The 14,357-nt window shown below is 39.4% G+C and overlaps 1 protein-coding gene, 2 non-coding genes and 1 pseudogene across 3 annotated transcripts in view; 3 read left to right on the forward strand and 1 right to left on the reverse strand.

Moving 5' to 3' along the window:
* LOC142345923 (ATP-dependent RNA helicase DHX8-like) overlaps positions 1–14,357 on the reverse strand; it is a 468,212-nt gene that overhangs the window by 232,832 nt on the left and 221,023 nt on the right. The gene's annotated exons all lie outside the window — the stretch shown is intronic.
* LOC142347287 (5S ribosomal RNA) lies at positions 5,613–5,718 on the forward strand (annotated as a pseudogene).
* On the forward strand, positions 6,854–6,972 carry LOC142347363 (5S ribosomal RNA). The gene has a single exon (XR_012760358.1). It is a non-coding gene; the product is annotated as a 5S ribosomal RNA (ribosomal RNA).
* Positions 12,054–12,172, forward strand: LOC142347364 (5S ribosomal RNA). The gene has a single exon (XR_012760359.1). It is a non-coding gene; the product is annotated as a 5S ribosomal RNA (ribosomal RNA).

Raw genomic sequence — 14,357 nt, forward strand, 5'->3', positions numbered from 1 at the left:
GCTTGAAAACTCGTAAACGATTGAAAGGGAGATCTCTAACTTAAACATCTTTAAAAGCTAGAGCTGATGAGGCGTGTATTTAAAAGAACTTTTAAAGAGCGAAGGCTAAGAGCAAAAAGGTAAGAGAAAAAGGTAACAGAAAAGTCAGGATTTTAAAACTTAAGCAACTTTTAGTGAAAAATCTCTTTTTAAAAAAGACTCCCAAAGGACGTTCCTGCACAAAGTGGAGTACTTGCTTGTGGCTTTCCTATCACACTTTGAGGTACTGATCCGGAAGTGACATTAATAGCGTTTTAATCATCATGCACAACAATTAGGCTAGAAATTTTAGGTAGCATCTTTATAATAGAGATGCAAAACGAACCACGCACTTTTTCATTTTCAGCTATTGAATTAAAGAGCTTAGTGAGTTCTGCTGGAGCAAAGAGGTCAATGTTTCATTTGTATAAGTCAGATGTAAAACCATCAGATCCCGGTGCGCTGTGGCTATTAAGTTTCTGAATAGCGTATCTAACCTCTTGTTCTCTAAATTCATCTGACTTGAAATGCTTTTTCGCTTTCACGATTAATTTGTTATTAGTTTTAGAAAAGTGTTTGATGAATTTGTTTTGCATCTCTATCTTATCAGACTTTTGAGCTTAATTCGCATGTAGGTTACTATAGTATTCTGTAAATGAGTCTATTATTTCGTCAATATCCTTTGTTACTTCTCCGTTACCGGTTATAATTGCTGAAATGTTTTTATTTTTGTTAAAGTCTGTTAAGAGATTTTTTAGAGCCTTTGAGTCTCCACAATTCAGATCTAGATAAAAGTTTTTTATTGAGTGAAATGATGCCTTTAAGCGTTCGGTTTGGGCTGTTCGTGTGTTATCGCTCTCAATGCTTTGTTTCAACAAATCTCTTCTTCTTTTTTGATCTCTTAAGTCAAGATACCTTAGACAATCCCGTAGTTTAGCTTTGAATATATCATAATTGTTTGTCAGTCGTTTTTCATTAAAGCTTTGAACGACCTTTTCAATTAATCTGGAAATCTCTAGCGAATTTTTGGGATCATTGATAATGTTGTATCCTAGTTTCTAGTGCTTTTGTACGTAACATGGTTCTTGTTTATTTGTGAATGTGTCTAATTGCAGAATGTAATGATCGCTTAAAGGTGTTTTAATGGTTGTGACTCTTTCAACTAAATCGCATTCATTGCTGAATACGTAGTCAATGCGAGATTCTTCGTTATTTTTCTTTTGAAAAAGTGTTTTAAGTCTTTTGTTGTGTTGTTTGAAAACATCAAAGCATCCCATTGAATTAAAACTATCGCCAATTTCTTGATATCTTTTCAGTCGTCTGTCTCCCGCCCTCACCTTAGATGTAGAATCTAGTGGGTCAATTGCATTAAAATCTCCTCCTATCCATATTGTGAATTCGTTCGTAATTTTTTCAACAATTTGAGCAAAGTATAAAATTGTATCTGTGCTTGGGTATGACGGGTTTAGGTATATTGTTCCAAAAACCTCTTTTGTTGAATTATTCTTTATTAAGATAAATGAAGCGTTTTTTCCTATGACTTCAATTGCCCAATTATAGGGTACAAGTAAAAGGAGCCCACCTGATTTATTGACCGATGGCTCAATAATGAACTGCATTTTGTAACGAGTTAGGACGGCTTGATGTTTCGAACTTAGTCTTTCTATTTTTGTTTCTTGAATAGCGATTACACAATTGTTTTCTTTTATTTTGTTTTCAAGTTGGGCAAGAAGCTCTAACAATTTTAAGTGGGATCCTAAGCCCCTACAGTTAAAGGAAATAAAGACAGCCATTATTTCATCATAAACATAATAATGGAGACGTTATTTTATGTAATTAACGGATGATCTTGCTCGGTTTGCTTAGCTTTTTCATTTATATTCTCATTCAGATGACTAGGTTTCCGCAAAACCTCGTATCTGCTAGGCGCCTCTATAGGTGAGATGTTGTTGTTGTCTCTTTTTGCCGCTCGTCTCCCAGTCCTCGCTTGCCTCCAAAACTGCGCTTCAGGAGTGCTGAAAGCTTCACTTTTGTCAATTGTGAGGGGATCGAAGCTACTGTGAGGGGATTCGTCGCGCGGGTTCGATTCCCGGCTTGGTGATCTCTGCGCGCGTGGGTTCGATTCTCGGCTTAGTAATCTTTGGCTTGTGGTACTTTGTTGGTTCAATTCTCTCCTTGGCGAATTTCGTTCATTTAGTTTTACGTGTTGGTTTGTCTCTTGGTTAACCGCTCTTTTTGATTTGTCCAGTCTGCACCATGCTATATCATGACCTATATGCGGATTATTCTCTGCTTCACAGAAAGTACAGCTATGCAGCACTGGCGTGTGAGCGTTGAAAGGTATATCTAACCATTCAAACCGCCTTTCTCCGCTTGCGGACTTGAAAGACCATTCGCGTAATTCGTTCTCGCTTGTTTCGTTCTTTAAATTTAATAGCATTGAAGCTTTGCCAGTATAGAAATCGCCTTCTGGGAGTTTCTTTTTTTCTCTCGTAATAGTTCCGGTAGGTTCGACGTCTGAAGGTAATTCTAGCTTCTCGATAAGAGTATCGTCATCGAGAAGATAAGGCACGTTACTCATTCTCAGCATAACAGTCTATTATTTCGTCAATATCCTCTGTTACTTCTCCGTTACCGGTTATAATTGCTGAAATGTTTTTATTTTTGTTAAAGTCTGTTAAGAGATTTTTTAGAGCCTTTGAGTCTCCACAATTCAGATCTAGATAAAAGTTTTTTATTGAGTGAAATGATGCCTTTAAGCGTTCGGTTTGGGCTGTTCGTGTGTTATCGCTCTCAATGCTTTGTTTCAACAAATCTCTTCTTCTTTTTTGATCTCTTAAGTCAAGATACCTTAGACAATCCCGTAGTTTAGCTTTGAATATATCATAATTGTTTGTCAGTCGTTTTTCATTAAAGCTTTGAACGACCTTTTCAATTAATCTGGAAATCTCTAGCGAATTTTTGGGATCATTGATAATGTTGTATCCTAGTTTCTAGTGCTTTTGTACGTAACATGGTTCTTGTTTATTTGTGAATGTGTCTAATTGCAGAATGTAATGATCGCTTAAAGGTGTTTTAATGGTTGTGACTCTTTCAACTAAATCGCATTCATTGCTGAATACGTAGTCAATGCGAGATTCTTCGTTATTTTTCTTTTGAAAAAGTGTTTTAAGTCTTTTGTTGTGTTGTTTGAAAACATCAAAGCATCCCATTGAATTAAAACTATCGCCAATTTCTTGATATCTTTTCAGTCGTCTGTCTCCCGCCCTCACCTTAGATGTAGAATCTAGTGGGTCAATTGCATTAAAATCTCCTCCTATCCATATTGTGAATTCGTTCGTAATTTTTTCAACAATTTGAGCAAAGTATAAAATTGTATCTGTGCTTGGGTATGACGGGTTTAGGTATATTGTTCCAAAAACCTCTTTTGTTGAATTATTCTTTATTAAGATAAATGAAGCGTTTTTTCCTATGACTTCAATTGCCCAATTATAGGGTACAAGTAAAAGGAGCCCACCTGATTTTTTGACCGATGGCTCAATAATGAACTGCATTTTGTAACGAGTTAGGACGGCTTGATGTTTCGAACTTAGTCTTTCTATTTTTGTTTCTTGAATAGCGATTACACAATTGTTTTCTTTTATTTTGTTTTCAAGTTGGGCAAGAAGCTCTAACAATTTTAAGTGGGATCCTAAGCCCCTACAGTTAAAGGAAATAAAGACAGCCATTATTTCATCATAAACATAATAATGGAGACGTTATTTTATGTAATTAACGGATGATCTTGCTCAGTTTGCTTAGCTTTTTCATTTATATTCTCATTCAGATGACTAGGTTTCCGCAAAACCTCGTATCTGCTAGGCGCCTCTATAGGTGAGATGTTTTTGTTGTCTCTTTTTGCCGCTCGTCTCCCAGTCCTCGCTTGCCTCCAAAACTGCGCTTCAGGAGTGCTGAAAGCTTCACTTTCGTCAATTGTGAGGGGATCGAAGCTACTGTGAGGGGATTCGTCGCGCGGGTTCGATTCCCGGCTTGGTGATCTCTGCGCGCGTGGGTTCGATTCTTGGCTTAGTAATCTTTGGCTTGTGGTACTTTGTTGGTTCAATTCTCTCCTTGGCGAATTTCGTTCATTTAGTTTTACGTGTTGGTTTGTCTCTTGGTTAACCGCTCTTTTTGATTTGTTCAGTCTGCACCATGCTATATCATGACCTATATGCGGTTTATTCTCTGCTTCACAGAAAATACAGCTATGCAGCACTGGCGTGTGAGCGTTGAAAGGTATATCTAACCATTCAAACCGCCTTTCTCCGCTTGCGGACTTGAAAGACCATTCGCGTAATTCGTTCTCGCTTGTTTCGTTCTTTAAGTTTAATAGCATTGAAGCTTTGCCAGTATAGAAATCGCCTTCTGGGAGTTTCTCTTTTTCTCTCGTAATAGTTCCGGTAGGAACTATTACGTAATAATTCTAGCTTCTCGATCCGTAATAATTCTAGCTTCTCGATAAGAGTATCGTCATCAAGAAGATAAGGCACGTTACTCATTCTCAGCATAACGCGTTTAGGGAAACCGTTATAGTCCGTACGCCAGAATTCGCCTGCCGTCGGAAACATAGTACGGTTCAATATTTTCAGTTCGTTTATTTTTAATCTGTCCATGTTTTTGGCGGCTTCAATAGGCGCTATGACCAGGACTGTGTGTAGTCGCTTTTCGTTGATTGTAGTGAATGTTTTTGAGAAAGTTATCTTTTGGCGGTTTACTGGATCGAAGGCCAATAGAATGCTACTAAGAGCTTCTTTAGATGCTTTTTGAAAAGTTTCTGCGTTCTTAAAGTGTTCTCGCCTGAAGGGTGGAATAATCTTCATTTTCAAGATGCTGGTAACTTTAGTCTGCCTTTTAACTGTTCCAGAGGATAAAACCTCCGAGAACGTGCTCGGCAATTGCTCCATTCAGGAGCTTGAAGATGGAAAAGGCAAAGCGCAAGCACTTAGAATTGATAATTTTCAGACAATTATTGAAGGTTTAATGAAAGGCTGATTTTTAAATAAGCAAAAATTAGCGAAAGACAGTCAAAAAATCACTAGCAAAAGTCAATAATTTTAGCAAAAATCTCTTTTTAGAAAAAGACTCACTCCCAAAGGACGTTCCTGCACAAAGTGGAGTACTTGCTTTCGCTTTCCTGTCACACTTTGAGGTACTGATCCGAAAGTGACTTTATCAGAAATTCAATCATTCATCACAACAATTAGGCTAAAAGCAATTCAGGTATGATTTTCCCAAGTACCGGCCTAAACCCACTGAAGTCATGCTTCCGGTTCAATGTCCGGTTGAACAGGTTCCTCGGACCCAATTCATCTCTCCCTTGTTTTGGGGCCATTCCACTGTATTGTGGATGGTTGGAAGCAAAAAGTTTGTGCGTTGGTCATAATACACTGTATGGCTACGAATTGCATAAATTATAACACAACCGTGGCTAAAATTGCATGTATTAAGTGACTATTTTTCAAACCGCAAGGCGGCGAGTTAAAGTGATCCTGTATATGAATATAAGACTACAATTCAATACTGTTGTATATAAATTCGCTCCCACTTACGCAAATGCCTACGACCATACCATGTTGAATGCCGATCACCGAAGATAAGCAACATTGGGCCTGGTTAGTACTTGGATGGGTGACCGCTTGGGAACACCAGGTGTTGTAGACTTTTTTGAGTATTCAAACCTCATGGAATACTTTTATTCGATATTTACACATTTTAGAGCCTCAAAAAGCCTCGGTGATCGAAAAAGTTAAGCCTCATCGAGCGCGGATACTTTTTTGGAAATCGGAGACAACTTGTCCAAAATGGTTCTCTGTGCCAGATTTTTTGTTTTATCCCGAATTATGGCTCAATTGGAGCATTCCCACAAAAATTGAGTCAAATCGGACTAAAATTGATGATTTAGTGACCAAAACAAAGTTCGGTGATCGAAAAAGTTAAGCCTCATCGAGCGCGGACACTTTTTTGAAAATTGGTAAAAGCTTGTCCAAAATGGTTCGCTGTGCCAGATTTTTTTTTGTTTTATCCATAATTGTGGCTCAAGTGGAGCATGCTGACAAAAAATGAGCCAAATCGGACTAAAATTGATGATTTGGTGACCAAAACAAAGTTCGGTGATCGAAAAAGTTAAGCCTCATCGAGCGCGGATACTTTTTGTAAATGACATTTTCAGCAATAACCATTGCTCCAAACACATTCCATATACTTGTAAGGGCCATTCTAATAGTTCCCCTGCTTGCGTTTACTGTATATTTGATATTTGGAACTGTCTCGGAAACAAATCAATACAAATTGTAAAATTTCCCTTTATTAAGCTAACCTTTAAGTAAGTGCAAATCGCTGAGTTCCATTCTTTAGGCTGTAATCCGCTAACGCAGAGTGCATTCAAATAAAACTTATCAAATAGAGTTGATACTTACCTATTTAATAAGTTTATCACAACAATTAGGCTGAAAGCAATTCAGCTATGATTTTCCCAAGTACCGGCCTAAACCCACTGAAGTCATGCTTCCGGTTCAATGTCCGGTTGAGCAGGTTCCTCGGACCCAATTCATCTCTCCCTTGTTTTGGGGCCGTTCCACTGTATTGTGGATGGTTGGAAGCAAAAAGTTTGTGCGTTGGTCATAATACACTGTATGGCTACGAATTGCATAAATTATAACACAACCGTGGCTAAAATTGCATGTATTAAGTGACTATTTTGCAAACCGCAAGGCGGCGAGTTAAACTGATCCTGTATATGAATATAAGACTACAATACAATACTGTTGTATATAAATTCGCTCCCACTTACGCAAATGCCTACGACCATACCATGTTGAATGCACCGGTTCTCGTCCGATCACCGAAGTTAAGCAACATTGGGCCTGGTTAGTACTTGGATGGGTGACCGCTTGGGAACACCAGGTGTTGTAGGCTTTTTGTTTTGAGTATTAAAGCCTCACAGAATAATAATATTTGATATCTACACATTTTAGAGCCTCCAAAAGCCTCGGTGATCGAAAAAGTTAAGCCTCATCGAGCGCGGATACTTTTTTGAAAATCGGTAAAAACGTGTCCAAAATGGTTCGCTGTGCCCGATTTTTTTATTCTATCCCCAACTATGGCTCAAGTGGAGCTTGCCCACAAAAAATGAGCAAAATCGGACTAAAATTGACGATTTGGTGACCAAAACCAAGTTCGGTGATCGAAAAAGTTAAGCCTCATCGAGCGCGGATACTTTTTTGAAAATTGGTGAAAACGTGTCCAAAATGGTTCGCTGTGCCCGATTTTTTTATTCTATCCCCAACTATGGCTCAAGTGGAGCTTGCCCACAAAAAATGAGCAAAATCGGACTAAAATTGACGATTTGGTGACCAAAACCAAGTTCGGTGATCGAAAAAGTTAAGCCTCATCGAGCGCGGATACTTTTTTGAAAATTGGTAAAAACGTGTCCAAAATGGTTCGCTGTGCCCGATTTTTTTCTTCTATCCCCAACTATGGCTCAAGTGGAGCTTGCCCACAAAATATGAGCAAAATCGGACTAAAATTGACGATTTGGTGACCAAAACCAAGTTCGGTAATCGAAAAAGTTAAGCCTCATCGAGCGCGGATACTTTTTTGAAAATTGGTAAAAACATGTCCAAAATGGTTCGCTGTGCCCGATTTTTTTATTCTATCCCCAACTATGGCTCAAGTGAAGCTTGCCCACAAAAAATGAGCAAAATCGGACTAAAATTGACGATTTGGTGACCAAAACCAAGTTCGGTGATCGAAAAAGTTAAGCCTCATCGAGCGCGGATACTTTTTTGAAAATTGGTAAAAACGTGTCCAAAATGGTTCGCTGTGCCCGATTTTTTTATTCTATCCCCAACTATGGCTCAAGTGGAGCTTGCCCACAAAAAATGAGCAAAATCGGACTAAAATTGACGATTTGGTGACCAAAACCAAGTTCGGTGATCGAAAAAGTTAAGCCTCATCGAGCGCGGATACTTTTTTGAAAATTGGTAAAAACGTGTCCAAAATGGTTCGCTGTGCCCGATTTTTTTATTTTATCCCCAACTATGGCTCAAGTGGAGCTTGCCCACAAAAAATGAGCAAAATCGGACTAAAATTGACGATTTGGTGACCAAAACCAAGTTCGGTGATCGAAAAAGTTAAGCCTCATCGAGCGCGGATACTTTTTTGAAAATTGGTAAAAACGTGTCCAAAATGGTTCGCTGTGCCCGGTTTTTTTATTCTATCCCCAACTATGGCTCAAGTGGAGCTTGCCCACAAAAAATGAGCAAAATCGGACTAAAATTGACGATTTGGTGACCAAAACCAAGTTCGGTGATCGAAAAAGTTAAGTCTCATCGAGCGCGGATACTTTTTTGAAAATTGGTAAAAACGTGTCCAAAATGGTTCGCTGTGCCCGATTTTTTTATTCTATCCCCAACTATGGCTCAAGTGGAGCTTGCCCACAAAAAATGAGCAAAATCGGACTAAAATTCACGGTTTGGTGACCACAACCAAGTTCGGTGATCGAAAAAGTTAAGCCTCATCGAGCGCGGATACTTTTTTGAAAATTGGTAAAAACGTGTCCAAAATGGTTCGCTGTGCCCGATTTTTTTATTCTATCCCCAACTATGGCTCAAGTGGAGCTTGCCCACAAAAAATGAGCAAAATCGGACTAAAATTGACGATTTGGTGACCAAAACCAAGTTCGGTGATCGAAAAAGTTAAGCCTCATCGAGCGCGGATACTTTTTTGAAAATTGGTAAAAACGTGTCCAAAATGGTTCGCTGTGCCCGATTTTTTTATTCTATCCCCAACTATGGCTCAAGTGGAGCTTGCCCACAAAAAATGAGCAAAATCGGACTAAAATTGACGGTTTGGTGACCAAAACCAAGTTCGGTGATCGAAAAAGTTAAGCCTCATCGAGCGCGGATACTTTTTTGAAAATTGGTAAAAACGTGTCCAAAATGGTTCGCTGTGCCCGATTTTTTTATTCTATCCCCAACTATGGCTCAAGTGGAGCTTGCCCACAAAAAATGAGCAAAATCGGACTAAAATTGACGATTTGGTGACCAAAACCAAGTTCGGTGATCGAAAAAGTTAAGCCTCATCGAGCGCGGATACTTTTTTGAAAATTGGTAAAAACGTGTCCAAAATGGTTCGCTGTGCCCGATTTTTTTATTCTATCCCCAACTATGGCTCAAGTGGAGCTTGCCCACAAAAAATGAGCAAAATCGGACTAAAATTCACGGTTTGGTGACCAAAACCAAGTTCGGTGATCGAAAAAGTTAAGCCTCATCGAGCGCGGATACTTTTTTGAAAATTGGTAAAAACGTGTCCAAAATGGTTCGCTGTGCCCGATTTTTTTACTCTATCCCCAACTATGGCTCAAGTGGAGCTTGCCCACAAAAAATGAGCAAAATCGGACTAAAATTGACGATTTGGTGACCAAAACCAAGTTCGGTGATCGAAAAAGTTAAGCCTCATCGAGCGCGGATACTTTTTTGAAAATTGGTAAAAACGTGTCCAAAATGGTTCGCTGTGCCCGATTTTTTTATTCTATCCCCAACTATGGCTCAAGTGGAGCTTGCCCACAAAAAATGAGCAAAATCGGACTAAAATTGACGGTTTGGTGACCAAAACCAAGTTCGGTGATCGAAAAAGTTAAGCCTCATCGAGCGCGGATACTTTTTTGAAAATTGGTAAAAACGTGTCCAAAATGGTTCGCTGTGCCCAATTTTTTTATTCTATCCCCAACTATGGCTCAAGTGGAGCTTGCCCACAAAAAATGAGCAAAATCGGACTAAAATTGACGATTTGGTGACCAAAACCAAGTTCGGTGATCGAAAGTTAAGCCTCATCGAGCGCGGATACTTTTTTGAAAATTGGTAAAAACGTGTCCAAAATGGTTCGCTGTGCCCGATTTTTTTATTCTATCCCCAACTATGGCTCAAGTGGAGCTTGCCCACAAAAAATGAGCAAAATCGGACTAAAATTGACGGTTTGGTGACCAAAACCAAGTTCGGTGATCGAAAAAGTTAAGCCTCATCGAGCGCGGATACTTTTTTGAAAATTGGTAAAAACGTGTCCAAAATGGTTCGCTGTGCCCGATTTTTTTATCCTATCCCCAACTATGGCTCAAGTGGAGCTTGCCCACAAAAAATGAGCAAAATCGGACTAAAATTGACGATTTGGTGACCAAAACCAAGTTCGGTGATCGAAAAAGTTAAGCCTCATCGAGCGCGGATACTTTTTTGAAAATTGGTAAAAACGTGTCCAAAATGGTTCGCTGTGCCCGATTTTTTTATTCTATCCCCAACTATGGCTCAAGTGGAGCTTGCCCACAAAAAATGAGCAAAATCGGACTAAAATTCACGGTTTGGTGACCAAAACCAAGTTCGGTGATCGAAAAAGTTAAGCCTCATCGAGCGCGGATACTTTTTTGAAAATTGGTAAAAACGTGTCCAAAATGGTTCGCTGTGCCCGATTTTTTTATTCTATCCCCAACTATGGCTCAAGTGGAGCTTGCCCACAAAAAATGAGCAAAATCGGACTAAAATTGACGATTTGGTGACCAAAACCAAGTTCGGTGATCGAAAAAGTTAAGCCTCATCGAGCGCGGATACTTTTTTGAAAATTGGTAAAAACGTGTCCAAAATGGTTCGCTGTGCCCGATTTTTTTATTCTATCCCCAACTATGGCTCAAGTGGAGCTTGCCCACAAAAAATGAGCAAAATCGGACTAAAATTGACGGTTTGGTGACCAAAACCAAGTTCGGTGATCGAAAAAGTTAAGCCTCATCGAGCGCGGATACTTTTTTGAAAATTGGTAAAAACGTGTCCAAAATGGTTCGCTGTGCCCAATTTTTTTATTCTATCCCCAACTATGGCTCAAGTGGAGCTTGCCCACAAAAAATGAGCAAAATCGGACTAAAATTGACGATTTGGTGACCAAAACCAAGTTCGGTGATCGAAAGTTAAGCCTCATCGAGCGCGGATACTTTTTTGAAAATTGGTAAAAACGTGTCCAAAATGGTTCGCTGTGCCCAATTTTTTTATTCTATCCCCAACTATGGCTCAAGTGGAAATTGCCCACAAAAAATGAGCAAAATCGGACTAAAATTGACGATTTGGTGACCAAAACCAAGTTCGGTGATCGAAAAAGTTAAGCCTCATCGAGCGCGGATACTTTTTTGAAAATTGGTAAAAACGTGTCCAAAATGGTTCGCTGTGCCCAATTTTTTTATTCTATCCCCAACTATGGCTCAAGTAGAGCTTGCCCACAAAAAATAAGCAAAATCGGACAAAAAATTGACGATTTGGTGGCCAAAATAAAGTTCGGTGATCGAAAAAGTTAAGCCTCATCGAGCGCGGATACTTTTTGTAAATGACAATTTCAGCAATAACCATTGCTCCAAACACACCCCACATACTTGTATAGGCTATTCTAATTGTTCCCCCGCTTGTGCTTACTGTGTATTTGATATTTGGAACGCTCTCGGAAACATCAATACTAATTGCAAAGTTTCCCTTTATTAAACTAACTTTTAAGTTAGTGCAAATCGCTTAGTTCTATTCTTTAGGCTGCACTCCGCTAACGCAGAGTGCATTCAAATAAAACTTATCAAATAGAGTTGATACTTACCTATTTAATAAGTTTATCACAACAATTAGGCTAAAAGCATTTCAGCTATGATTTTCCCAAGTACCGGCCTAAACCCACTGAAGTCATGCTTCCGGTTCAATGTCCGGTTGAGCAGGTTCCTCGGACCCAATTCATCTCTCCCTTGTTTTGGGGCCGTTCCACTGTATTGTGGATGGTTGGAAGCAAAAAGTTTGTGCGTTGGTCATAATACACTGTATGGCTACGAATTGCATATATTATAACACAACCGTGGCTAAAATTGCATGTATTAAGTGACTATTTTGCAAACCGCAAGGCGGCGAGTTAAACTGATCCTGTATATGAATATAAGACTACAATACAATACTGTTGTATATAAATTCGCTCCCACTTACGCAAATGCCTACGACCATACCATGTTGAATGCACCGGTTCTCGTCCGATCACCGAAGTTAAGCAACATTGGGCCTGGTTAGTACTTGGATGGGTGACCGCTTGGGAACACCAGGTGTTGTAGGCTTTTTGTTTTGAGTATTAAAGCCTCACAGAATAATAATATTTGATATCTACACATTTTAGAGCCTCCAAAAGCCTCGGTGATCGAAAAAGTTAAGCCTCATCGAGCGCGGATACTTTTTTGAAAATCGGTAAAAACGTGTCCAAAATGGTTCGCTGTGCCCGATTTTTTTATTATATCCCCAACTATGGCTCAAGTGGAGCTTGCCCACAAAAAATGAGCAAAATCGGACTAAAATTGACGATTTGGTGACCAAAACCAAGTTCGGTGATCGAAAAAGTTAAGCCTCATCGAGCGCGGATACTTTTTTGAAAATTGGTAAAAACGTGTCCAAAATGGTTCGCTGTGCCCAATTTTTTTATTCTATCCCCAACTATGGCTCAAGTGGAGCTTGCCCACAAAAAATGAGCAAAATCGCACTAAAATTGACGATTTGGTGACCAAAACCAAGTTCGGTGATCAAAAAAGTTAAGCCTCATCGAGCGCGGATACTTTTTTGAAAATTGGTAAAAACTTGTCCAAAATGGTTCGCTGTGCCCGATTTTTTTATTCTATCCCCAACTATGGCTCAAGTGGAGCTTGCCCACAAAAAATGAGCAAAATCGGACTAAAATTGACGATTTGGTGACCAAAACCAAGTTCGGTGATCGAAAAAGTTAAGCCTCATCGAGCGCGGATACTTTTTTGAAAATTGGTAAAAACGTGTCCAAAATGGTTCGCTGTGCCCGATTTTTTTATTCTATCCCCAACTATGGCTCAAGTGGAGCTTGCCCACAAAAAATGAGCAAAATCGGACTAAAATTGACGATTTGGTGACCAAAACCAAGTTCGGTGATCGAAAAAGTTAAGCCTCATCGAGCGCGGATACTTTTTTGAAAATTGGTGAAAACGTGTCCAAAATGGTTCGCTGTGCCCGATTTTTTTATTCTATCCCCAACTATGGCTCAAGTGGAGCTTGTCCACAAAAAATGAGCAAAATCGGACTAAAATTGACGATTTGGTGACCAAAACCAAGTTCGGTGATCGAAAAAGTTAAGCCTCATCGAGCGCGGATACTTTTTTGAAAATTGGTAAAAACGTGTCCAAAATGGTTCGCTGTGCCCGATTTTTTTATTCTATCCCCAACTATGGCTCAAGTGGAGCTTGCCCACAAAAAATGAGCAAAATCGGACTAAAATTGACGATTTGGTGACCAAAACCAAGTTCGGTGATCGAAAAAGTTAAGCCTCATCGAGCGCGGATACTTTTTTGAAAATTGGTAAAAACGTGTCCAAAATGGTTCGCTGTGCCCGATTTTTTTATTCTATCCCCAACTATGGCTCAAGTGGAGCTTGCCCACAAAAAATGAGCAAAATCGGACTAAAATTGACGATTTGGTGACCAAAACCAAGTTCGGTGATCGAAAAAGTTAAGCCTCATCGAGCGCGGATACTTTTTTGAAAATTGGTAAAAACGTGTCCAAAATGGTTCGCTGTGCCCGATTTTTTTATTCTATCCCCAACTATGGCTCAAGTGGAGCTTGCCCACAAAAAATGAGCAAAATCGGACTAAAATTGACGATTTGGTGACCAAAACCAAGTTCGGTGATCGAAAAAGTTAAGCCTCATCGAGCGCGGATACTTTTTTGAAAATTGGTAAAAACGTGTCCAAAATGGTTCGCTGTGCCCGATTTTTTTATTCTATCCCCAATTATGGCTCAAGTGGAGCTTGCCCACAAAAAATGAGCAAAATCGGACTAAAATTGACGATTTGGTGACCAAAACCAGGTTCGGTGATCGAAAAAGTTAAGCCTCATCGAGCGCGGATACTTTTTTGAAAATTGGTAAAAACGTGTCCAAAATGGTTCGCTGTGCCCGATTTTTTTATTCTATCCCCAATTATGGCTCAAGTGGAGCTTGCCCACAAAAAATAAGCAAAATCGGACAAAAAATTGACGATTTGGTGACCAAAACAAAGTTCGGTGATCGAAAAAGTTAAGCCTCATCGAGCGCGGATACTTTTTTGAAAATTGGTAAAAACGTGTCCAAAATGGTTCGCTGTGCCCGATTTTTTTATTTTATCCCCAACTATGGCTCAAGTGGAGCTTGCCCACAAAAAATGAGCAAAATCGGACTAAAATTGACGATTTGGTGACCAAAACCAAGTTCGGTGATCGAAAAAGTTAAGCCTCATCGAGCGCGGATACTTT

This window comes from Convolutriloba macropyga, chromosome 9 (assembly GCF_964194025.1).
Source record: "Convolutriloba macropyga chromosome 9, txConMacr16.3, whole genome shotgun sequence".
Classification (NCBI taxonomy): domain Eukaryota; kingdom Metazoa; phylum Xenacoelomorpha; order Acoela; family Convolutidae; genus Convolutriloba; species Convolutriloba macropyga.